The sequence below is a fragment of the Bos grunniens genome, chromosome 6 (assembly GCF_055505025.1).
Source record: "Bos grunniens cultivar Pamir isolate PY7600 chromosome 6, Bosgru_T2T1.0, whole genome shotgun sequence".
In the NCBI taxonomy this organism is placed as follows: Eukaryota; Metazoa; Chordata; class Mammalia; order Artiodactyla; family Bovidae; genus Bos; species Bos grunniens.
In genome coordinates, this window is record NC_141170.1 from 20,302,322 (window position 1) to 20,322,858 (window position 20,537).

Here is a 20,537-nt window from a genome sequence, read left to right on the forward strand (position 1 = left end):
AAATTCAAGTTTGTTTCTTAAGCACAAGTGGGCCTGGCTTTAAGTGAAAATGAAAATGTTCAAATAACTTTAACGTAGTGCAAGGGTTCTCAATCCTTCCATAAAGACAAAGAAAAGTCAGGACATTTTACAAATAGGGAACCCTTCAAAGAAAGGCAATAACTTGGTCTTGGGCATGTCAGAATCGCCTTTGGCTCTTTTTAAAAAAACATAGCCTTGCTGAATTTGCTCTTCTCTGCTCAACATTCCCCACCCCAGGTTCAGACTTAGGGGAGTCTGAGGCAGATCAAGGTGTTTCTGTTTTTTACAGTTCCCAATGGTGATTCAAATGTGCAGACAATGTTGAAAGGGACCACTAACTGTTTGGATGGATTCAGAAGTTTTCAAAGAAGGGACTGGAATCAAGTGTAACTAGAGGGTTCCTTCAGTTATCCCAGAGAGAAATGATTGGCATTAGGAGAGATGAAATTTGGGGAAGGTCCTCCCTTCAGAGCTGGGGTTCATTCAGGAACTGGCCTCAAGCAATTCTGAACTCTGGAGAGAGATCACTGAGGAGCTGATGAAAGCTACAATCACTCTCCTCAGAAAAATGGGCAGCCTCAGCCTTACAAAATGCAGCAGAGGATTTCAAGTTTTTGGTTTGGTTGTTTTAACTTTAAGGGAAGGGAAAGAGAAGAGGCCAGGTTCCTGGCCTCAAGAAGCTCACAGTTTAGTAGCCAGGAGAAACCAGCAAAAACAAATCAATACACGGATAGTGGTGTATTGTGGGGGAATAGTATATCATGGGGGAAGGAACAGTTCTGGAAGGTTGAATTGGAGGATTTAAACTATGTGCTTTGAGAGGCAGCAGCGAAGAGGCAGGTGTGGTAGGGAGCGCCTGGGGAGACCCCCTCCCCCCGCAAAAGAACGGAGGTCAGCCTATGGCAGGTTAATAAAGGGGGTTCTCTTGTGGGAGCACCGGAACGATGCCTTTGGAAGAGAAGTTAACCCGTGAGCGTGTGATAAAAATAGTTGATCACGCCGCTGCCAGAGGTCAGCGATATGGTACCCTGATAGGCTGCGATCCCGGGTGGGGACAGCCATTCAAACACCGATGAAGACAGTTTTCAAAGAGACGAGACTCTGGGAGGAAGACAGCAAGCTGTCGCTGGGAGGGCGCCCTTGGAGTGCCGCTCATCGCCAGGGTCAGAAGTTGGCCCTGTGTTTGTTCTTCCCGATGAAAGAAAACCGCGGGAGAGCGCCGAGCGGCGGCGAACTGCATTCAGCCGATGGGCACGAAAATGAATTTTAGCTGCTCTGTGCAAAAGCCCTAGGTGTGTGGACCGAAGGGAGCCGGCCAGAAGGTTACAACAGGTCAGAAATAAATAACCGCGAGGCGGAGGATCCCAGATTCCGTCCTTCCTTTTGTTGGGTGAGCGGCGAGCGCCAGGCAATCGCGTCCACAAAGGCGAAAGAAGCGGTCCCACCGGCGCCGCTCGGCTCCAGCCCCGGGTAACTACGCGGGGCCCCTAGGGGTGGTGGGGGTCTGAGACCTCGGGGTGGGGAGAGCGGGGGGTGAGGTGAGTCTCTCCCGGTGGCCTGGCAGCCGGGACCCCAGAATAAGTCGGGGGCGGGCCGCGGTGCGGCGCGGCGGGCGGGCGGGCAGATCCCACCCCTTCCTGAAGGAAGCGCCCTCCTCGCCGCGACTGCTGCTGCCGCCGCCGCAGGTCACGGCCCCGCCAGGCGACCGCGGCCCCGCCGCACCGGGAGCAGGTAGGCGCGGCGCCCCCTCCTCCGCGCGGGGCCGCCGGGCAGCCCGGGGTCATCGTGCTCGGCTCCGCGCCCAGCCCCGAGGCGGAGACCCCGGGAGCGGCGGGCGCCGCAGAGGGGCTCGGGCGGCGGAGTCCTCCCGGCCGCGGGGCCCTGCTCGGCTAAGCCCCCTCCCCGGAGCGCCTTGGGCGCGAGGCCGCCCCCCGACACCCCGCGGGCGCACACCCCGAGCGAGGCGCGGTGGCCGCCGGAGCTCCCGGTCCCGCCGCCGCCGCCGCAGTGCCGTCCGCCGGGCCCCGGCGCCGCCCGCCGGCTGCGGCTCGGGTCCGGTTCCTTTGACAGGTGTCCCCGCCCGCCGCCCCATCGGGTGCCCAGGCCTTCGGTGGTGGTCGGGGGCATGCGGGTGGGAAGCGACCCCAAGTTCGGCCTCCCGGGTCTCCGCGCCGCACGCCGTTCTTCACTTTCCCGTTCGCCGCGGCGGGCTGGCGCGGAGAGCCGGGCAGGGGCTCTAAGTTGCCTTGCCCTGTGCGCAGCCCTCCACTCGAAAACCAACAGCCTCGCCGCCCTTCCCCGGGTGCGCCCTGAGAAAGAAATGGGATTTTCGGTTTCTCCGGCGAGACGCCGGTGAGTGGGTGAAGACCGAGGCTGTCTGATCATTCGCTGCAATAAAAGAGTGATTAGCTGTGGATTATGGAGAGAGCCGTTGTGGAACGATTCTCTCCTCCTTAAAGGAATCCAACGGAGAACCAGAGGGTTATTTTCCCATTCGAAACCCATATTCCCTTTCTCTACTCATCCCTCTCCTCCGTCCACCCCTACCTCCACAGCACTTTATTATATTCCCGACACTTCCCCGATTTTTTTTTTTTTTTGGTCAGGTTTTTTTTCCAACCAGACTGTCTTTCCCGGTCGAGCCAGGATTGTGACTGCAAATGTGAGAACACAGCCCAGTTGGGATGGAAACCCTTCTCCTTGAGTGAACCGGTTCCCACTTCCTGTGGGAGACCAGGAGAGGTCCTGTTAGGCAACCCAATATACTAATTTGTTCTTTTTTTTTAAGTTGTTGGATCAGTTACAATAACACAGCCTAAACGGTAATATTAATTTCTGCTTCTCCGTTTCTGTGCTTGAATCAAAGGCAGATTTTTTAATAATGCAGGGCTGTAACTCCATCCTGGGCTGCAGTTCATCAAAAGGATAGGCAAATGTGAATGTATAAACTCCATGGCAACAGTTAATAAGTTGACCTACTTAAAGTTTTCAAGGAAAAATTATTAGTTTTTTAATCATAAAAAAATATGATATTTGCAGGTCAAAGAATTTTACAATTTCAGTTCTCATGCATTAAATCCCAAACTTTCTCTTCTGTGTGTCCCAGAAACACCATGTTTCAAAGATTAACTATAGCTACCATCTCTTAATGAGCTAGAAATGTGAGTTTAATCTTCGAGGCATAAGCATAAGAATTTTAATGGTGGTTTTTATTTATACAGTATTTAATAAATATTTTGCAAGCTCCCCAGGTTGCAAGTTCATAAACTAGACATGGTAAATAAAATGATAAAGAAGTTTTGCTAACAATAATGACAGTTGGTAGATGTTATGACATTGAATAAACATATTAAAGTATTTGGGAAACGCATGTTTATTATAAACTGCCATTGTGCTGAAGGCAATTTGTTTGGATTATTTAATTGACTTTAAAGTGTCTTTATAGCAGTTGTTTAACTCATGTATTTCTCATCAAATGCCTTTCACCAGTTGCTTTGTGGGGGAGATAGGTTACTCTGTAGTCTTTTTTTTTTTTTTGCATGAACATAGTAATGCCTTATGTTTAGGCTTTGTTCTAGAACTACCACGGTCATGCTTATGATGACCTTGCAGGGTTTTCTTGTACTCATTTTACCTGCTTGTGATCATCAAGAGTGATGGCACTCGACTTGACACTCCTGTGTGTCTTTCTGCTTTGTTTTCCTGTGACCTAGGCCTACCTGTGCAGTACAGTAGCCAGATTAGCAGGGCAGCCTGGAGACACGAAGGACGAAAAGCTAGCTGGCCCCTGCAATCCTAGCCATTTGGTTTCAGCATAATCTGGCCGCTTGGGATCAGTTCAGTAACTGACTAAGCAAGACAGACACTGACAAGATAATGCATGACCTCTGTTTTCCCCTTCAGGAGAAGAATCTACAACATTCAGAGTCCACACTAGAGTGCTGATTAGGTGCTGTGAAGCTCAAATGATATATGAGCTAAATTCTCAACATGTGATGCAAAAACCAAATGTTACAGAATCTGAGTCTAAACTCATGAAAAGGCTAGAAACACACCCATGTGTGTAATAAATACTTTCTTTATCCTAAGGGCATCCCTACTTGTTTTAACTATAAACTTTTATTCTGAGAGCTAATGGTGCCATGTATCTTTATGGTTTAATTTTTTTCCTTCATAATTTGCTCTTAGCACTAGCTCATAAATTAGTAGAACTTTAACAAGTTGTTATTATCACCAAATATCATTTCCTGGCATGTATGTATGAATTTTGAAAGATAACTTGTGGAAGTGGAAAATCTTAATGCAAAGAGATATTTGGCCAATTGGAATGATACTTTGAAATAATAATGAAATCTTTGGCAGTAGCCTTCACAGTCAACCTCACAGTATTTTAAGTCATGCCAGCTCCATTAGGTAGCACTTGGAACTCTTTATGAAGGGAGAAATGAATAATTTTCTTTTTAACATCTGCGAATGGCCTTTCTCTAGATCAGTGCTGTCCAATAAAACTTCCCACAATGATGGAAATGTTCTATAGTCTGCCCAACATGGTAGCCAAGAGCCCCATGTCGCTGTTGAATCCTTGAAATGTGTCTAGTATAATTGAAGAACTGAATGTTAAAGTTTATTTCATTTAAATTAATTTAAATAGGCACACGGGGCTTGTGGCTACCATACTGGCCCTGCAGCTTTAAATTCTGCCCCACTCCTATTTCCTGCAGAGATAGTACTTAATGGCAATTACCCTTAATTAGAAGAAAGTAGAGATCAACCTTAATAGAACCAGGACTTAAGATTTGACTCTAATCCTGTTGTTATGAAAAAATACTCAGAGTTACCCTGAAGAAGGTGTGTCATGCTGAAGTTCAACTCTATTCTAAAAGTAGTTTTTCTTTTTTAATTTCCATATGTCTGCTGGCCACAAAAATAAGCAGCACTCAGATTTGTTTAGATGCTTGGCCCCGTGTGTCTGAGTTCTTAAATTTGTTTTATTATTTGCTTGTTTACCCATTATGGAATCATTCATTCTTAAAGTCAGTTTCTATACTTTTCAGTGTTTCAAGGTGAGGGTTAAATAATTTTATTTATTGCTTTATTTTTGGCTGCGCTGTGTCTTCAATGCTTTGCGCTGACTTTTCTCTAGTTGTGGCGAGTAGGGGGCTACTCTTGTGGTGTGTGGGCTTGTCTTGTTGGGGAGCATGAACTCTAGGCACGTGGGCTTCAGTAGCTGCTGTACTGATGCTCGGTAGTTGTGGCCCACGGGCCTAATTGCTTTTAAGCACATGGAATCCTTGAACCCCCATCTCCTGCAGTGTCAGATGAACTCCCATCCACTGCACTGTCAGGGAAGTCCAAGGGGAGGGGATTTAGAGAGGCAGAAAGTCGCTGCCTCACCCAGCCTAGGTACCTGGAATACCTCTCCCCAGGCCAGAGCTCAGGGTCCTGGGTGCTCCCCTGCTCTGGAAGGGACTCTCCTTCAATCAGTTATTTTAAAATGTGACACAAATGTTCATGCATAGAGATGGCGAATCCATCTGCCATGCAGGAGACGCGGGTTTGATTCCTGGATTGGGAAGATCTCCTGGAGGAGAGCATGGCAACCCACTCCAGTATTCTTGCCTGGAAAATCCCATGGGCAGAGGAGCCTGGCAGGCTACAGTCCAGGGGGTCACAGAGTCAGAAGAGACTGTGTGACTAAGAATGCACAAAATATAAAGTAAATTAACCCCCAATCTTAACACTATAGGATAAGATTTCCCAAATTAGTGTCCATTCCACGAGAGGGTAGAGATGCTCGAGTGAATTTAGGAACTGTTCCATATAATCCACCCCCTTTTTGGAGATTTTCAATGCACTACCTCATGTTAAGTTTCTAAGATGAGATGCATATACTTATTTAACTTTTTTATTGTTGAGGTTTTTCAAAGAAATTTTTCATACAGCACTTACCATAGTATTTTTCAAGCCACATGTTCTGAGTCAGAAAATTGATTTAACAGGTTTGTATCAGCATTTAAAATATTTATTTATTTATTTATTTATTTATTTGGTCAGGCCTTGGGCTTCCCTGGTGGCTCAGCTGGTAAAAAATCCGTCTGCAATTTGGCAGACCTGGGTTCGATCTCTGGTTTCAGAAGATCCCCTGGAGAAGGGAACAGCTATCCAAGACAGTATTCTGGCCTGGAGAATTCCATGGACTGTATAGTCCATGGGGTTGCAAAGAGTTGGACATGACTGAGTGACTTTCAATTCACTTCACTTCCCGTCAGGTCTTAGTTTCGGGATACAGGATCTTCCCTTGTGGCTCAAAGGCTCTAGAAGACACAGCCTCAGTAGTTGCTGCGCTCGGGCTTAGTTGCTCCGTGGTATGTGGGATCTTAGTTCTCTGACCAGGAGTCGAACTCACATCCCCTGTGTTGGAAGGCGGATTCTTAACCACTCAGCCACCAGGGAATGAGATGGGATATACATTAGAATAGGAATTATCACTGTGCATCCCTCTTAGTGGGAGTTACTAGGGTTTGATGACGTGTTTGGTTCCCTCATGTATGTAAGTGCAAGGCCATGAGACAATGGAGAGTGGTGGTCAAAAGCACTACAGAATCAAGGCCCCTGGGTTCCAATTCTGACTCTGTGCAGTAAGCACCATGTAAACCTACTCATTGTTCATTCATTTATTTATTTTTTGCTGCACTGGGTCTTCGTTACTGCCAGTGGACTTTCTCTAGTTGTGGCTACCAGGACCTACTCTTGGTTACGGTGCATGGTGTTCTCATTGCAGTAGCTTCTCATGTTGTGGACCACGGGCTCTTAAGAGTGGTCTCAGTAGTTGCGATGCCCAGGCTTCATTGCTGCTTGTCATATGGAATCTTCCACCATCACGGATCAAAGCCCTGTCCCTGCATTGCAAGATGGACTCTTAACCACTGGACCACCACGGAAGCCTTCAGTTCAGTTCAGTTCAGTCACTCAGTTGTGTCCGACTCTTTGCGACCCCACGAATCGCAGCACGCCAGGCCTCCCTGTCCATCACCAACTCCTGGAGTTCACTCAGACTCACGTCCATCGAGTCAGTGATGCCATCCAGCCATCTCATCCTCTGTTGTCCCCTTCTCCTGCCCCCAATCCCTCCCAGCATCAGAGTCTTTTCCAATGAGTCAACTCTTCACATGAGGTGGCCAAAGTACTGGAGTTTCAGCTTTAGCATCATTCCTTCCAAAGAAATCCCAGGGCAGATCTCCTTCAGAATGGACTGGTTGGATCTCCTTGCAGTCCAAGGGACTCTCATGAGTCTTCTCCAACACCACAGTTCAAAAGCATCAATTCTTCGGCGCTCAGCCTTCTTCATAGTCCAGCTCTCACATCCATACATGACCACGGGTAAAACCATAGCCTTGACTAGATGGACCTTTGTTGGCAAAGTAATGTCTCTGCTTTTGAATATGCTGTCTAGGTTGGTCATAACTTTCCTTCCAAGGAGTAAGCGTCTTTTAATTTCATGGCCGCCGTCACCATCTGCAGTGATTTTGGAGCCCAGAAAAATAAAGTCTGACACTGTTTCCACTGTTTCCCCATCTATTTCCCATGAAGTGATGGGACTGGATGCCATGATCTTCATTTTCTGAATGTTGAGTTTTAAGCCAACTTTTCACTCTCCTCTTTCACTTTCATCAAGAGGCTTTTGAGTTCCTCTTCACTTTCTGACATAAGGGTGATGTCATTTGCATATCTGAGGTTATTGATATTTCTCCTGGCAATCTTGATTCCAGCTTGTGTTTCTTCCAGTCCAGTGTTTCTCATGATGTACTCTGCATATAAGTTAAATAAGCAGGGTGACAATATACAGCCTTGACGTACTCCTTTTCCTATTTGGAACCAGTCTGTTGTTCCATATCCAGTTCTAACTGATGCTTCCTGACCTGCATACAAATTTCTCAAGAGGCAGATCAGGTGGTCTGGTATTCCCATCTCTTTCAGAATTTTCCACAGTTTATTGTGATCCACACAGTCAAAGGCTTTGGCATAATCAATAAAGCAGAAATAGATGTTTTTCTGGAACTCTCTTGCTTTTTCGATGATCCAGCAGATGTTGGCAATTTGATCTCTGGTTCCTCTGCCTTTTCTAAAACCAGCTTGAACATCAGGAAGTTCACGGTTCACATATTGCTAAAGCCTGGCTTGGAGAATTTTGAGCATTACTTGACTAGCGTGTGAGATGAGTCGTGCTTTATTATTAGGTAAATGTCTATATGTATACTGGATTGTGATGTAAAATACTGCCTCTGAAACTAGGGTGTTTCACTTTGGGAAACACCCATCTAAGACAGGACTCCACGCGAAACACTGAACCTGGGTGTCTGGTGACAGAGTCCATAAAGCTCAACTGTTTTGGCTCACATGTTGCAATGTAGTAGGGATACATAGATGCACATCTTGCAGAACTGTGAGACTCCAACATTGTACAGCATTGCACAAGCACGGAAACGAGCTGACGGCAGTTGTTTTCTGTGTAAGATGAGGCCTGATGAGTGAGAGGGGAGTCGTTGTACATTTTGGCTGGAGGAGACCTCACTGCTGCCGGCCTGTGGCCTCTAAAGTTGAATGCTCTTTAAAGGACAGGCAGTCTGGGGCCCAAAGAAACCCAGATGTCCCAGAAGCTAAGAACTCAGTCTTCTGTCCCTCCTGATCACTTCCTCACTTCTACACACTGCTTTGTAGCAAATAGTCACAACAGGTCTAAATATGTCCGTTCCATACACCCCCCACTTTTTTTACTTGATTCTAAATTATTTCTTTTTCAAAATCACTTTCTGCCTGTAAGTGCTTCATGACCTAGTTTTCAATATAATAAAAGGAGAACAATGTTGCTTTAAGAATTTCATATAAAAGGAGATGTCCTAAAACTGAGGCTAGGAATCTCCTTGTACCCTTCCTTGGCTCCAGAACAATCTGAAAAGTAAAACTAATTTTGCTTTAGAAGCAGAGTTCAGTTTTTCTTAAAGGTCAAACTAAATATGAGCAATCACTTGTTCATAGACTTTGTCAGGTCGAATAGAAAAGGCAACAGCTTGTCATCATGGTTACTTTTCTTCTTTAAAAACTACAGAGGCTGTGTCTAACATCGTGAAAACCCATAAGATATGCAGATTTTGTTCAGGGCTTCAGAACTGTCCATCTCCGAGAACAGTGATACAGGCTCTATCTTTGGAATGCAAAGGAATGAGATGAAGTGTCTTTGACAAGACATTGAAAGTCATGTAATATTTTTAGGCTAATGTAGACAAAGCTTAAGAAGTAATTGTGATTAACTATGGCAGTAGCGGAAATTAGCCTGTAGTTTAAATGGTGTTATTTAACTCTGAAGTAATTATAATGAATTATAATGGCTTTCAACTAAATGTAAACATAAATGTCTCCAAAAATAGCATAGCCTTAGTATTCATCAAGCATTTCATGTATTAGCAAAGTAGATGTCTTCCTGGTTTTTTTACACTTACGATGACTTAGCTGCCAAAGAGATATTTTAAATGGTAGTAACTGGAAGTTTTGAAACATAAATTAAAACTGACTGGCATGCTGCGATTCATGGGGTCACAAAGAGTCGGACACGACTGAGCGACTGAATTGAACTGAACTGATACATAGCTAAAATGAGTATTGTATTTTTTTAAACTGGGCTGGTTAATAAAATAGTCTTCAAGTGATTTTTCATTCTATCGATTCATGAGTGAAAGGTGTTAATTAAGAGGTGTTGATACCATGGTAAAGCAAACCAAATAGAAATATGATTTTTTTTTTACTGAACTTGGAGTGTTTTGTTTGTGAATTATACTTAGAATTATGAAATGTAATTGTTCTGGAATTTCAATGGCAATCTATCTCCTGGAATTTGTAAATTCTACTTTTCACTAAAATTTAAAGTATATTTACATAAACAATAGTATCTAAATTATGCCAACTGTTATAACAGGAATATTAACTTATGGATGACAGTTTTTCTTCTTTGTGGTATTATGTTCCCACATAGCCTAGACTTTAAAATTATGTCATTTTGATGACAGCACAGTGTTTACAAGAATCATATTTATCTCCCTATAATTTTTGCAGCTAATAGAATTGTTCTTGAGAAAGCGATTATCTTTTCTGTGACATTTTGATTGGTGTTTTTCCATTTTAATTTGAGCTTATATGTGACATAAAAATTGATTCTATGAAAAGTGGACCACTTGTATGCCAAAATTTTGATTGTATGAATAAGAAAAATATAACAACCTAGTCTACCATCTAAGAGAATTAGAAAAAGAAGAACCAACAAAATTTTGATTGTATATGTATGCATGTAAAAATAAAGACAACATTTTCCAGTAAACTGATTTGGGGAAAAAAATACCACTGTGATCAAATAGTCGCCCGTTGCGTGTGTGTGTGGTTTTGTTTTTTTTTAAGATCAGGCCACGTGAGTGTTCACTCACTGAGCCATAAATTTTGGCAATTCAGAAATGGTATTCTTTATTGGTTATTGGGCGTTATTTGTGAAATCCGTAGAATGGACCCTGGCCCAGAGTACCTTTTTTTTTTTCACTGTTACTTCCCCCTTATTCATAACATAGGTTTTTTAACTGATGTCATCACATGGAAAATTAAAGAGGATTGTTCTGGATGATAACTGCTCCCCTCTTGAGCATCAAAGAGCTAGAAAAAGCCTTTTGAAGTCACATAATTTATTTCTTAGAGTCTTGGCATGACCGCAGTCATCACAGAGAGATGATGTGTAGATTTTGCATGTGTGTGTGCTCAGTTGCTCAGCGATTCTGATTCTCTGTGACCCTATGGACTGTAGCCCGCCAGGCTTCTCTGTCCTTGGGATTCTCCAGGCAAGAATACTGGAGTGAAAAAAAAAAAAAGAATACTGGAGAGGATTGCCAAGCCCTTCTCCAGAGGATCTTCCCGACACAGGGATGGAACCCGCATCTTCTATGTCTCCTGCATTGGCAGGCGGGTTCTTCACCACTGAGCCACCAGGGAGGCCCTTGTGTAGACTCTATTCTACTTTTAATCTATGAATATTTTACGTTAGTTCTTGACATACTGTTTATCCAGGCTGACTTAAGAGGGCTCCAGCATAGAAGCCAGGCTCGCTTCCTTTCCATATGACTCTTGGTTTGCTTGCTTGTTGCTTATTTACCATCTTTTTCCAATTAAATCATTGTGTGTAGAAATTACTATGCAAATTTTTTTGTATCCCACTGAGCTGTCTGAGAACAGGAGTTAGCAAATTGCACTATTTTGAAAATAGCCACACCCATTGGTTATGAATTACCTGTGACTACTTCTGTACTCCCTCTACAGAGTTAAGTAGCAACTGAAACAGAATCCATCTGGCCCATAAAGCTGAAAATCTCTACTCTTTGGCCCTTTCATTTGATACTCCAAGACTTGTTTATTTGATATTCTTCCTATGGGATTCTGGAAGAAAAGATGAAAAAAAAAGAGCTTATTACAAATTATATATAGTGAATTACTTTCTGTAGGGGCAAATTTCACAGCTGCATGACTAAATGAATGACATCTCTTCTCTCTTCCTGTTTCACTGTCAATGGCTGCGAAAGAAGGTGTTATCAGCATACACTTAGATGTCAAGTTGACCTGTGTAACCTTAAATAAGCTACTTAATCCTTTTAAAGTCATTGTTCCCTCGTGTACAAAGTGGGGATAAGTACGGTACCTGCTGTTGGGAGACAGTTCTTGCGTCCCATGCATTTTGACAGGACTTACAAAGTGAGGCACTGACTCCCCTTTCAGTCTAGATTGTCTTTACAGGGATGTTTATGTAGTAAACAGTCTTGGATGATTGAGATACTGTTTTCCTCAGAAGTGCAGAGCAGGCTTGCTAATATTCAATATAATGGATTTGAGTTCTTGCAGCTCAGATTTCCTCTCCAGTAAAGCTGCTCACTGCTTATGCAGGTGTTATGGCCCTCTCTGAATGCCCTAGGAACTGGAGCTGGGGAATTAGTGCAAGGAAATGCTGGTGCTTTGGCTACTGCTATTGCTATGGATGCTAAAGTCCTTTGTCTCCACCCTGGGAGTCTTGTGTCTTCTGCTAACCTCTGCAAGTAAAATCTCAGTTCTTTCATGGTTCTTGGACAACTGTTCTATGGAGTTATTATGAGAATTGAACAAAGCAATAAATATAGAACATTTAACACAGTGCCTGGCATATAGTAAGTGCCCAGTAAATGTTAACTATTATTATCCAGGTGGCTATTAACTCTGCAGTGTGAAATTCAGTCCCAGTTTTGTGTGGACCACTTATGTTTTAAGGTAGTAGTTTTTCAAACTACTGGCCACCAGAGCTATGAGAACAGTTAAGTAGGTTTATTTTTTTTAATAAAACAGAAAATAGAAAATAATAGAATAATAAAGTATCCAAGTGAAAAATATGTAGTAAGGATAAATACTGATTTGTAAAACTTAATTTCTGTTATATATGTATATACCTGTATACAAGATTATGATGTAAAATATGTATTTTTTACTGTCAGTTGCAGTCAAAAAAGTTGGAAAGCCATTGCTGCCCTAATACATAGGTGGAACTGTCCAGAAAAACTTTTGTTCAAGAGAGCATAGAACTCCTTTCTTTGTGCTTATTCTCGGAAAGGGGTGGACTTCCCTGGTGGTCTAGTGATTAATCCTCCATACTTCCACTGCAGTGGCCATGGGCTTCATCCCTAGTCCAGGAACTAAGTTCCTACAGGCCACATAGTGTGGCCGGAAAAAGAAAAGAAAAGAGGTAAAGGGCCACTGTCGCGCATCTGAAAAGGAATGGCCAGAGATCCAGTGTGTTCACACTGTGCATATTGTGTGGCTCATTTTGCCCATGATTAGCAGATGAACATAACCACATAGATCATTTTCTGAAGAAAGAAATATTTTCGTATCAGCATTTTCCAACAGAACTTTCTACAGTAATGGAAATGTTCTGTTTCTGAACGATCCAGTACAGCAGCCACTAGCTACTGAGCACTTGAATGTGCAGCCGAGGAGCTGGACTTTTAATTAGAGCAATTTCAAGTTTGTATTAATTTAAATTTAAGTAGTCACGTGTGGTTCTTGGACAGCCTAGTTTTAGTTTGAACACCCAGCGGTGGCCTTGTCCAGCACAGCTAACTGTATAAATTTGGCTTGTGTTAAGTCCTAAGGTGCAGCGCCCCTCCCTTGGGTTAGTCAAAAGACCACTGACCCTTGCCCGTGGCTGGTTTGGGCAGACATTGGGGTGAAGAAGCGCTTGGTGAACTGCTACCTTGGACAGCGCCACAAGCCAGGGGGAAATGGCAAAGAACCAGAGGGTAATGGTTCTCAACTCTGGCTGTGCAATAGAATCATCTGAAAATCTGTAAAAATGCAGGCTGCACCCCAGATCGTTAAAGCAGACATTTCTAAAAGGCTCACTGGGTCTTCTACCATACTCTTTCACTTGGGAAGCATCACAGATGAGCAAGGCAACCCATAGTATCACAGGGATGCCCAGAATCAGATAGAGAGGGGAGCAGATGCATGAAAGACAGTGGAACTCCATCTTACCTTAAACAGAAAGGCTCCAGCTTACTTTTAGTGTTGGGAGTTGAGCTGTTTTCACACCTGGATGCCCTGGCAACAAGGGCCCTCTTGTTCAGTGGTGTCAAAGTATGAATTTGTGTGTGGCCGAGTTGAACTTCAAAGGAGGAAAAGTACAGGCTTTTACTGACCAACTCACATGTCCAGTACTTTCCATTTGTATATTTGGCCCTCGTGTATGGAGTTCCTACTGAGTGTATGAGATTTGTATCCTTGCTCAGTTTAGTGGGGGAGACCAACAGGTAAACAGTTATCATACAGGAGGGTAAGCACAGCAATAGAAGAATTATAGGTAGCCTTGAGAGCACCCAAGAGGAGACATCAGGGAGGGCTTCCCTGAGGGGTGACACCAAGCTGAGTCTTGGAGGATCAGAAGTAGTCATGAGAAGAGGAGGAGATGGGAAAAAAAGAGAAGATAGAGTTTGGGAGCGGAGTTTGGCCAACATTTTCTGTCCCTTTAGGACTAAATACCATAAGATGGCTTCCTCCTGGCAGAGACCCTACCTGCTATTTTAGCAAACCTCACGGGATATCCTTATCCTAACTGGCCTTTATCATTTATTTGTTCACTCATTCATGCATTCACTCAACAAGTGTGACCTATGGAGGCATTATTTGTGCAGATATGACCTAAGTGCTGGTGAAAATACAGTGAACAAAGCAGACAGCATTCCTGCCCTCGGGGAGCTTTATATGCTAATGGAGCAAGCTAGCCAGAAATAAACAAGGAAATGGTATAGTATACAGCTGATGTGCTAGAGAGAAAAAATAAAACATGGCGAGGAACTTGGAGATTCTGGAGACTGTGCTCTGAGAACCAGAAGTCACATCACATTTCTCTATGAACTTAGTAGCAGCTTGCTCTCTCTCTCTCTCTCTCTCTATATCTATATATATCTCTCTATATATGTAGAACCTATTGCTCAGTTGTATCTGACTCTTTGCAACCCCATGGACTGTGTAGCCTACCAGGCTTCTCCGTCCATGGGATTTTCCAGACAAGTGTACTGGAGTGGGTTGCCATTTCCTTCTCATATATATACATATATATATATATATATATATATATATATGTACATGTATATATTTGGCTGCACTGGGCCTTAGCTGTGGCATTAGAGATCTTTAGTTTCGGCATGTGGGATCTAGTTCTCAGACCAGGGCTCGAATCCAGGCCCCCTGCTCCACAGCGTCTTAACCACTGGACCATCAGGGAAGTCCGTTAGTAACAGCTCTTACCACTTTTCTGAGACTGGATTCCATAGTCATTTTCCCTCCTTTGCTCAAGCCTGGCCATCCACCTGTGTCCATAACCCTATGTCCTTCTGCAGGACCGTAACTTGTGCCAACAGATCAGATCAGTCGCTCAGTCGTGTCTGACTCTTTGCGACCCCGTGAACCGCAGCACACCAGGCCTCCCTGTCCCTCACCAACTCCTGGAGTTCACTCAGACTCACGTCCATCGAGTCACTGATGCCATCCAGCCATCTCATCCTCTGTCGTCCCCTTCTCCTCCTGCCCCCAATCCCTCCCAGCATCAGAGTCTTTTCCAATGAGTCAACTCTTCGCATGAGGTGGCCAAAGTACTGGAGTTTCAGCTTTAGCATCATTCCTTCCAAAGAACACCCAGGGCTGATCTCCTTCAGAATGGGCTGGCTGGATCTCCTTGCAGTCCAAGGGACTCTCAAAAGTCTTCTCCAACCCCACAGTTCAAAAGCATCAATTCTTCGGTGCTCAGCCTTCTTCACAGTCCAACTCTCACATCCATACATGACCACTGGAAAAACCATAGCCTTGACTAGATGAACCTTTGTTGGCAAAGGAATGTCTCTGCTTTTGAATATGCTGTCTAGGTTGGTCATAACTTTCCTTCCAAGGAGTAAGCGTCTTTTAATTTCATGGCTGCAGTCACCATCTGCAGTGATTTTGGAGCCCAGAGAAGTAAAGTCTGACACTGTTTCCACTGTTTCCCCATCTATTTCCCATGAAGTGGTGGGACCAGATGCCATGATCTTCGTTTTCTGAATGTTGAGCTTTAAGCCAACTTTTTCACTCTCCACTTTCATTTTCATCAAGAGGCTTTTTAGTTCCTCTTCACTTTCTGCCATAAGGGTGGTGTCATCTGCATATCTGAGGTTATTGATATTTCTCCTGGCAATCTTGATTCCAGCTTGTGCTTCTTCCAGTCCAGCGTTTCTCATGATGTACTCTGCATAGAAGTTAAATAAACAGGGTGACAATATACAGCCTTGACAAACTCCTTTTCCTATTTGGAACCAGTCTGTTGTTCCATGTCTAGTTCTAACTGTTGCTTCCTGACCTGCATACAAATTTCTCAAGAGGCAGATCAGGTGTTCTGGTATTCCCATCTCTTTCAGAATTTTCCACAGTTTATTGTGATCCACACAGTCAAAGGCTTTGGCATAATCAATAAAGCAGAAATAGATGTTTTTCTGGAACTCTCTTGCTTTTTCGATGATCCAGCGGATGTTGGCAATTTGATCTCTGGTTCCTCTGCCTTTTCTAAAACCAGCTTGAACATCAGGAAGTTCACAGTTCACATATTGCTGAAGCCTGGCTTGGAGAATTTTGAGCATTACTTTACTAGCGTGTGAGATGAGTGCAATTGTGCGGTAGTTTGAGCATTCTTTGGCATTGCCTTTCTTTGGGATTGGAATGAAAACTGACCTTTTCCAGTCCTGTGGCCACTGCTGAGTTTTCCACATTTGCTGGCATATTGAGTGCAGCACTTTCACAGCATCATCTTTCAGGATTTGGAATAGCTCAACTGGAATTCCATCACTTCCACTTCCACTAGCTTTGTTCGTAGTGATGCTTTCTAAGGCCCACTTGACTTTACATTCCAGGATGTCTGGCTCTAGGTCAGTGATCACACCATTGTGATTATCTGGGTTGTGAAGATCTTTTTTGTACAGTTCTTCTGTATATTCTTGCCATCTCTTCTTAATATCTTCTGCTTCTGTTAGGTCCATACCATTTCTGTCCTTTATTGAGCTCATCTTTGCATGAAATGTTCCTTTGGTATCTCTGATTTTCTTGAAGAGATCCCTAGTCTTTCCCATTCTGTTGTTTTCCTCTATTTCTTTGCATTGATCGCTGAAGAAGGCTTTCTTATCTCTTCTTGCTATTTTTTGGAACTCTGCATTCAGATGTTTATATCTTTCCTTTTATCCTTTGCTTTTTACTTCTCTTCTTTTCTCAGCTATTTGTAAGCCCTCCCCAGACAGCCATTTTGCTTTTTTGCATTTCTTTTCCATGGGAATGGTCTTGATCCCTGTCTCCTGTACAATGTCACGAACCTCATTCCATAGTTCATCAGGCACTCTATCTATCAGATCTAGGCCCTTAAATCTATTTCTCACTTCCACTGTATAATCATAAGGAATTTTATTTAGGTCATACCTGTATAGTCTAGTGGTTTTCCCTACTTTCTTAAATTTAAGCCTGAATTTGGCAATAAGGAGTTCATAGTCTGAGCCACAGTCAGCTCCTGGTCTTGTTTTTGCTGACTGTATAGAGCTTCTCCATCTTTGGCTGCAAAGAATATAATCAATCTGATTTCGGTGTTGACCATCTGGTGATGTCCGTGTATAGAGTCTTCTCTTGTGTTGTTGGAAGAGGGTGTTTGTTATGACCAGTGCATTTTCTTGGCAAAACTCTATTAGTCTTTGCCCTGCTTCATTACGTATTCCAAGGCCAAATTTGCCTGTTACTCCAGGTGTTTCTTGACTTCCTACTTTTGCATTCCAGTCCCCTATAATGAAAAGGACATCTTTTTTGGGTGTTAGTTCTAAAAGGTCTTGTAGGTCTTCATAGAACCGTTCAACTTCAGCTTCTTCAGGGTTACTGGTTGGGGCATAGACTTGGATTACTGTGATATTGAATGGTTTGCCTTGGAAATGAACAGAGATCATTCTGTCGTTTTTGAGATTGCATCCAAGTACTGCATTTCGGACTCTTTTGTTGACCAAGATGGCCACTCCATTTCTTCTGAGGGATTCCTGCCCGCAGTAGTAGATATGATGGTCATCTGAGTTAAATTCACCCATTGCAGTCCATTTTAGTTCACTGATTCCTAGAATGTCGACTTTCACTCTTGCCATCTCTTGTTTGACCACTTCCAATTTGCCTTGATTCATGGACCTGACATTCCAGGTTCCTATGCAATATTGCTCTTTACAGCATCGGACCTTGCTTCCATCACTGGTCACATCCACGGCTGGGTATTGTTTTTGCTTTGGCTCCATCCCTTCATTCTTTCTGGAGTTATTTCTCCACTGATCTCCAGTAGCATATTGGGCACCTACTGACCTGGGGAGTTTCTCTTTCAGTATCCTATCATTTTGCCTTTTCATACTGTTCATGGGGTTCTCAAGGCAAGAATACTGAAGTGGTTTGCCATTCCCTTCTCCAGTGGACCACATTCTGTCAGATATCTCCACCATGACCCGCCCGTCTTGGGTTGCCCCACAGGCATGGCTTAGTTTCATTGAGTTAGACAAGGCTGTGGTCGTAGTGTGATTAGATTGACTAGTTTTCTGTGAGTATGGTTTCAGTGTGTTTGCCCTCTGATGCCCTCTTGCAACACCTGCCATCTTACTTGGGTTTCTCTTACCTTGGGCGTGGGGTATCTCTTCATGGCTGCTCCAGCAAAGCGCAGCCATTGCTCCTTACGTTGGACGAGGGGTATCTCCTCACTGCCACCCTTCCTGACCTTCAACGTGGGATAGCTCCTCTAGGCCCTCCTGCGCCACAACCTCTCAAACCCACCTGCCCCCCACCATGCGTCATGTCTTGTATTTTCACAGTCTCTTAGCATCATCTCTTCTGGTCCTCTGTTGATTTCCCTCCCTCCCTCTTTTCCTCTTTGCCCCAGGGTGAGTAAAGTTCTCAATCTTTTGGCTGATTGCTCTGTCACCCTCTTCCAGAGGTCACTGAATGAAAAGGCTTGTTGTCTTCAACTTTGAGGCTAAATGTGGTCAATCACCTTTCACTGTTTCTCACCACTACTCTCCATCCAGCTTCCAGTCACTTTCGTTTGTTGCCTGAAAAACTGAATACCTGGTCTTCCCGTACCTCCCTTTCCTGACTGGTCATAACCCTTGGGGACAGCACTATCCCAGGTGATCTAGTTGTGAATCTGGCCTCAAAATCACTAGACCTGTTCAGTGAGTTCCTGAGAACCTCAGCTACTCACTCCCAACCCTCCACCCAGATCCTTGTCCAACTGGTAGTTTTTCACCTTCAGGAATTTTAACCTCAGTGTCTTATTTCTGAACATAGCTGTGTATCCTTCCAACTCTTTCGCGCCCTACTTCTCTACCTCTTTATCTTCATTAAGATGTTACCTCTTGACTTCTTCAGTTACCCAGACTTTTCTCTACACGTGCAAATATATTCGTGGTGGTGGTTTAGTCGCTAAGTCATGTCTGGCTCTTGTGACCCCATGGACAGTAGCCTGCCAGGCTCTTCTTTCCATGGGATTCTCTAGGTAGGAATACTGGAGTGGGTTGCCATTTCCTTCTCCAGGGGATCTTCCCAACCCAGGAATCGAACCCAAATATATATATTCGTACTCATCTTCATTTCCTTTCCTCAAGAGATGTGGTCCATTTTGACCCATGTTTAAGGTTGGCCCAATACTTGAACCCTGAATGCCATCTCTTCATGCTATCTTTGTGGGGTTTTTTTTTTTTTTGGTAGTTGTTGTTTCACTTTTGTTTTGTTTTTTTAATAAGCATGGTCTTTAAAAAAATTTATTTGGCTGTGCCAGGTCTTAGGTGTGGCACACAGGTTCCTAGTTGAGGCTTGCAGGATCTGGTTCCTTGACCAGGGACAAACCTGTGCCCCCTTGCACTGGGAGTGGGGAGTCTTAACCACTGGACCACCAGGGGAGTCCCCTCATGGTTTCTTTGGAACTTTTGCTCTATTAATATTCCTCTCTCTTCTGTGGTCTTGCATCTTTCTTAACGCTTTACTGGCTCCTTCCCATCAGCCGTCATGGCTCCTTCCTATCAACCAAGACTTTGCAGGTTTCATCCATCTTAAAAAGTAATTCTCCTGGGTTAAGTAAATTAAGGTAGATCTCTACACTAGAATTAAAAGCAGGAGGAGAAGGAAATGACAGAGGACGAGATGGTTGGATGGCATTACCGATTCAATGGACATGAGTTTGAGCAAGCTATGGGACATGGTGAAGGACAGGGAAGCCATGGGGTGAAGTGTGCTGCAGTCCATGGGGTTGCAAAGAGTCGGACACGACTGAGCGACTGAACAACGTTAGAATACTATAGAGTTATCTGAAATATTGATAGCGATATACACTGCTGTTGGTATTTCCAATAATCATGTGGAAAGGTGATCACAAAAAAATGAGTGAAAAAAGTATTAAAGTAGCTTAATGAGTGAATTTCTTTGTCACATTTTATTTATTTTTCTTTTGTGTGGTTAAAAAAAACACATAAAATTTACCATCTTAATTGTTTTTAAGTATACAGTTCAGGAGTGTTAAGTATATTCACATAGGTATAGCCAATCTCCAAAATCTTACCGTCTTACAAAACTGAAACTCTACCCATTAAACAACTGCTGACTTTCTCCCCCTTCTCCCCCAGGCGACTGTCACCACCATCTACTTATGCCTCTATGAATTTGACTACTCTAGGTACTCAGAGAAGTGGAGTTGTACAGCGTTTGTCTTTTTCTGATTGGCTTATTTCACTTAGCACAACGTCGTGATGGTTTATCCATGTTGTAGCATGTCAGGATTTTCCTTTTTTTCTTTTTTAAGATTTTTTTGACTTGGACCATTTTTTTTTAAAGTCTTTATTGAATGTGTTATAGTATTGCTTCGGTTTTATGTTTTGTTCTGTTGTCCA

At 43.6% G+C, this 20,537-nt stretch overlaps 1 protein-coding gene across 9 annotated transcripts in view; it reads left to right on the forward strand.

Annotated features, from left to right (window-relative positions):
* Window positions 1–894: 894 nt before the first annotated feature.
* Window positions 895–20,537, forward strand: part of TMEM150C (transmembrane protein 150C) — a 115,266-nt gene continuing 95,623 nt past the window's right edge. For 5 of the 9 annotated variants that reach the window (XM_086405128.1, XM_086405125.1, XM_086405130.1 and 2 more), the window contains exon 1: window positions 1,670–1,752. The gene's annotated coding sequence lies outside the window, so the exon portion shown is untranslated. Of the gene's footprint in view, window positions 1,492–1,669; window positions 1,753–20,537 lie in introns of those variants that run through there. The other 4 variants (XM_086405129.1, XM_086405124.1, XM_086405126.1 and 1 more) reach the window with 3 other exon arrangements.